Genomic DNA, 5,796 nt, shown 5'->3' on the forward strand with positions numbered 1-5,796 from the left:
TTCCACTTTGTGTCAAATCTGTGATGAGGACACATAGATGTCTACCTACTGCATTGAGGCTTCACAGTGCTGCTAATTTTCCCAGTATTTTTCATGCAAAATAGCATGGAACAGCTGGAACAGCCAGTAATTCAATTTGAACCCGTGATGTGTCTGGCTAAAGCAGAGAGCAGATGTAAAATTATATTTTTCCTTAGGAGAGGGGGTACTTCGCAGGGATAGCAGGGGACTGAAGAGAGCAGTGCTACTCTTCAAGAGATAAACATAGGGCTCCCAGACCTTCAAAGAATGATGTTATCCTGGAAGAAATAATCTCACAGAGTTCTATTTAGTGGAATATCTCTTTCTGGAGTCTCTTGTGGAACATATTATTTTACTGCTACAATACTTAGTTTAGGGAGCAAAATCACAATTCTTCTTTCTTGGAAGTGAAAAACTAAACTTCTGCCATTTCAGTGAAATGCTGAAATGTTGCAGCTACTCAAAACACACCAGGGGCTGGGCACCTTGGGGAGAAAGGTACAGTACCTTTGTAAGGTACTTTGTAAGTAGTCTTTGGGGAGAAAGGTACAGAAAGGCTCACAGACACAAGTGGAATGCTGTTATTCTAATATATGCGAGTGGGCAAAGTAGAAAGAAGTAGCAATATGTGTTGAAAATGGAAATAATTTCCTCATAGATAGTCCTGAAAAGCAGGGTCCTTGTTCAAGCTGGTCAAATATTTGCTATCAAAACTGTTCTTTGGTGACAGATTACCCTTGTTAGTCTTTTTTTTTTTTTTTTTTTTTTTTTCCTAAAATGTATCTGTCATCTTTGGAAAACCGAGTTTTCATTATTAAAAAAAAAAATTCTCCTACAGACAAAAAACGTTTTAAGTAAACGCTGGAAACCATCCAAAATTTTCTCTGTGAAAGTAAAAGCCTTTTTTGTTTATATTTAGTCCTTGCCTCCTTTACCACTCTACCACTCCCCAGCCAGTCTTTAGAGTTATTAACAAATAGAGACCTTTGTTAGAAATTAGTTCTGGTTGAAAATGCATCACAAGAACCTGCCTAAAGGCAGAGACTATCTAACAAATATTTTCCTTTTCATTTTTTATTATTTTATTCTTTCATCACTTTGCAGTGAAGGTCTTATTTATTGAAAAAGTATTCAAAACACTGAGCAAATGCTGAATAGAGTTACTACTTGAAAACAGTTCATGAACTTTGCATCTTTATGTGAACATCAGTTCCCCACAAAACAAACAAAAGAGGGGGGAAAAAAAACACCATGCACTAGCTTCTATTATTATTCCACTCCTTTTTTATCAGTTATGTGTACTGTTACAGCACCTCAGAAGACCCAGGGTAACAAGTAAACAGAATACAATGATAAGCTCTGCCTTGGCGTTTATTATCTTCACAGGACTTTACTGGCTGAAGCAGACAAGCTCCTTCACGTTGCACCTTTGAGATCCAAGCCATCTCCAAGCTGAGTGCTGCATTGCTGAGGCTGATGCCTTGCTGTGTTGAGTTAGTAAGTCCTGCTGAGAGGCACCAAACACTGCTGCAGCAACAACTCTTAGTGAGCACATCTTCCCGCAACCCTTCAAGTGGGTTGCTAGCTGTGCAGGAGAGACAACATAGGCATACACAGGCTATAAAATATGAGCCAGTAGTCAAATACATAAACAGTTAATGAACATGGAGAGAAGGCAAAATAAGCCAGCTTTAATAGCCAAGCTGCTATCCAGTTTCTGTAGGCACTACTGTTACAAGGAAGTTCAAAGAAGCCATTTCAGAAAACAAGGTGATTTTTTTTTTTTTTTTTTTTTTGATGCCTGCAAAGAGGTCTTACAAAGTGTATGGAGAAGCAAAATAGAGTGCATAAATGAGCTTCCTTGTAAATTAATCATTATGTGATGGAGACCAGAATCCAGTCAATTGTAGTCTTCAATGAAATACTGTAATTTTAGGAGAGTAACGCTCTGGACATGAGAACAGATAGTTTATGTATGAAATCCTGGAAAACCCTGGTCTGGAGAACATGAAGGACATGATCAAAGAAACAGGTTGGGAAAATGACCCTTGCAGCAGCTTTATGAATGTACTGAGAGGGACAAACCTAAGTTTGTTGAAGATGGAGAAGAGGATTTGGTATTAACGGGCAAGTGTGAAGATCAGACTTGATCAATGGGTTTTACCAGCAAGTTTGCAGTATTTCAGACCTGTTTGGAAAAAAGAGTGTACTGCAGCTGCACTGGCTTTGGCTCGCCTGCCTGGTTAGATCAGGCATATGAATGCTTTGCCTGATAGGTATGCAATAAAACAGCCAAAGCATACCCTATATTTTGTCCTGATTTATCTATAGTATGCATCAGCTTGGTTGTATGTATTACAGAAAGGAAATGCTTATTCAGGATTTCAGAAAAGAATAGAGCAGGACTTTAAAATTGGTTAAGTACCAGGATGGGGGTGAGGTTACATGTTTGGATTGTTTATAATGCATATATGTATTCTAGTATCTCACAAATCCAAAATCTAAAGAGTTTGGTTTTGATTTGTTTGTTTTGTTTTCTTTCCCAGGTAAACCTCCTATGGATGTCAGTGACGCTTTTGGGGTAAAAATATTCAAGGTTTAACCCATGTTACATTGTACAAATGATGCAAATGCTTCTGTCATGTTTTCCATAGCAGTCATATATTATTTCAAGTAACATAATTTGGGAAGGAAAGAATAGAAAATTTATCTATATATATTTATAAACATGAAGCAAATTGAATTCCCATAGGAATATTTATAATACATATTTGATTTATAGCAAGCAAATTCTTTTTATAGATAATGCATTTAAGTGGATGTTTTAAAAGTCTGATTTAAAAAAAATGCTCCTATAGCTGCTGGCCTTAACAAACCTGCATTTAATGTTTTTAAATATTGACAGTGATAAAGCTAATTTACAATTTAAAGTTAATTTACACATTTTCTAGGCCTGTGACTTTTCCAAACAAGATGTTAGGTATTTTTCAAACAGGGAATGCCAACACTTTTAGTTGTGTAAAAATATAAATCAGTTACTTCTCTTTGGGCAATGATTACACACTTATAATATGAGGTAGAAAAATATATTCTTTCTTGGAAAACATTTATGAAGAGTAAGGCATATGACCAGTGAGGAATAAACTATCAGACTTAAATGTAATATTGAAAAATTCTGTACTGTGTGTGAATTAAGGAGTTATGCTAATGCATACTAACATAAAATGAGTTTAGTCAAGCCTTCTTTTAAGCAGCTTGAAAATACTTATCACTATATGGAAATATGTGTAATTTCCATATGCAAATTCTTTTATTTAAAAGGTTCAAGTCTCCCTTCTGTAATTGGCCTTGGCCATCAAGCAGTGTGCTAACAATGAATTTCATCTCTTTTTATAGCACATCTGCTAGTAGTAGATGACAGTCAATTGGCAGAACTGATATCCCAAGCACTGGCACAAAATCAACTTTTTTTTTCCCTTGATTTCATTCATTTCCTGCCAGCTGAAAATCACAGCCTCCCGAAAAATGGTATCAGTTCATACTGGCCCTCAGAACAGAGTGGCATTACTGTAGTTTAAGAAGATGAAGGCATTTTGAAGTGAACTAATAGGATTTGTTAGCAAAGGAATGAACAGATTACTTACTAATGTTTCTGTGCACAATCTGGGAATTTTCTGCTCTTTAAATTAGGATATATCTGCTAATATACATCTCTCTAGGCAATTTAAATGCAAAACTTGCTTAAAGAAGACAACATTTCAGGGGCATGGTTGAGAGGTTGTTGCATATTCCCTCCCCTGAGAAAATGTGAAAATAATCTGGTCCTGCAACATTCTTGCTAAAATGGCAACTTTCTCTTTGTACCAGCTATTCTAAAAGTCATAGAAATCATTTCTAAATTTGACAAGACAGAGGGCAGGGAAAGTAACAAAGAAGCTGAGCTAGCCAAATAATATGCCTGTTTACTCCCTTGTACAGAGAGTTCAGCAATGAGCAACATGAGTTTTTTTTATTAAGGAGACTGAATGCAAAGACAAGAGACATCCACGCTCCCTCAGAACTCCAAGCACAGTTATTCTCCATTCCCTGGGGCACTGAAGCGAAGTATTTTTGTGCTGCCATGAAGCAGGTACTTCAGATACACACAGATGATATATACTGGCATCCTTGCCAAGCTAAAGGGTTCCTGGGTAGCTCCAGTGCTATATTATAACTGAAGACCATGTCTTTGTGGTAATTCCCATCTTCCACTCCAATTTCTAACAGAATATTGTGTTTTGGAACAAGTGTTGAAAGTGTTGATTAATTGAGCTTCTCCTCTAAAAAATGGATCTGAGTTGTACTAAGTACATTTGAGACAATTTGACAATTTATTTTTTTCATTAACAGAAGTGTTCTAACAAGACAGAATTCCCAGACATAGACAGAGGGCCAAACTGATGTCTTTGCAACATGCACTATGTAGTGCCTTCCCTCCCCCATTGTCTGACTGAGGTCATGGGCTGGTATATGCAAGGTACTATTCAATGTCAAGAATGTCAAAATCTACCTGTTATTCATGCTGTTTGTGTTCAGATTACAGGCATTCCTCCTCAGTCAAATATGATGATTTTTATGTGAATTCACTCCTTTGTCTTGTCTTAATCTCTGTCTGAACAGGCTGCAGATTATTTCCTGTTGGAGCATATTTGCAAGGATTCACAGGCTAAGGCTATCCAACCGTAAACTCTGTCTGCTTTGCATTGAGTCTGGCTCTGTGTTTGCACCTACATGCACTTCTGGTTGTAGCTCACAAAAACTTTCTTTGTTGAGTATTTGATCAAACATAGGGCTGAGTTTTACTTCAACTCATTCGTTCTAATCCCAGGTGGTTTTCCAAACCCAGCATGTATTTCGTATTTGAAGAACAGCCTTTCAAAAGCCCAAGGAATGAAGGAACACCAGAATAGCTCTATGAGATCATCCCAGGATCCTGACTCCAACAATAGCCAGTAGCAGATGACCCATATCCTGTTTCTGATGATATCCAACAGTGGCAGAGGCCTGCAGAATAGTGTAAAAGGAAAGCAGGCACATAGCAATACATACATCACTGCAAAGACTACTTTTGCATCATTTTAGGCAAGTGCAAGACTTTATAGATTATAAAACAGCTTCTTACAGCATTGGTGGTAATGGCAAATACTATAGAGAAAATTAAAAAGCCACTGCTATTTTTTGATTCTCCATAAAGAGCAGTGCTAAGTACATCTTCATACATAATAAAGTCTTCTCGGCTCTAGGTCCAGGAAATTCCTCTTGATAAATATTGGAATTGTTACTATTTGACTTTTCCTTAGCCTTGAAAATATGCTAGTGGTCTCAGGCCAGCCACTGAATTATTTCCGGGAGGCTAATGGGCACATTTAATATCAGTATTCAAAACTCATCTTCTCTCTTATGCTATTAGATGACATCTTTAAAATAAAGGGGAAAAAAAGCAAAAACCAAAACGAACTGAACTCCTTTTGTGATTTATCATTCCAGGACAGAGCAGAAGTAAGTAACTAGTGCAAAGGAAATTTCCACATCTGTTGCAGAATTATCTGCCATTGGCAGGTGCAGAAATACTTAAAATATACCTACAGAGTAGAGAACCTGTATGAAGTCATGAACAGAAAACACCTGTCAACCTTTATTGCGAAGTACTCCAAATTTTGGTTGTATCTTTTGGTGCAACTTAATCCAGAAATTCAAATATAGAATGACATGGTTCTTATATTTTTGTTTAGGTAA

The 5,796-nt window shown here is 36.9% G+C and overlaps 1 protein-coding gene across 4 annotated transcripts in view; it reads left to right on the forward strand.

The window, feature by feature from the left end:
• Positions 1–4,034: 4,034 nt before the first annotated feature.
• The window catches only part of LOC311438456 (neurabin-1-like), a 56,379-nt gene continuing 54,617 nt past the window's right edge, over positions 4,035–5,796 (forward strand). For 2 of the 4 annotated variants that reach the window (XM_084522843.1, XM_084522845.1), the window contains exons 1-2: positions 4,035–4,150; positions 4,411–4,537. The gene's annotated coding sequence lies outside the window, so the exon portion shown is untranslated. The remainder of the gene's footprint in view (positions 4,151–4,410; positions 4,538–5,796) is intronic. The other 2 variants (XM_084522846.1, XM_084522847.1) reach the window with 2 other exon arrangements.

This window comes from Aythya ferina, assembly GCF_964211825.1.
Source record: "Aythya ferina genome assembly, chromosome: 6".
NCBI lineage: Eukaryota > Metazoa > Chordata > Aves > Anseriformes > Anatidae > Aythya > Aythya ferina.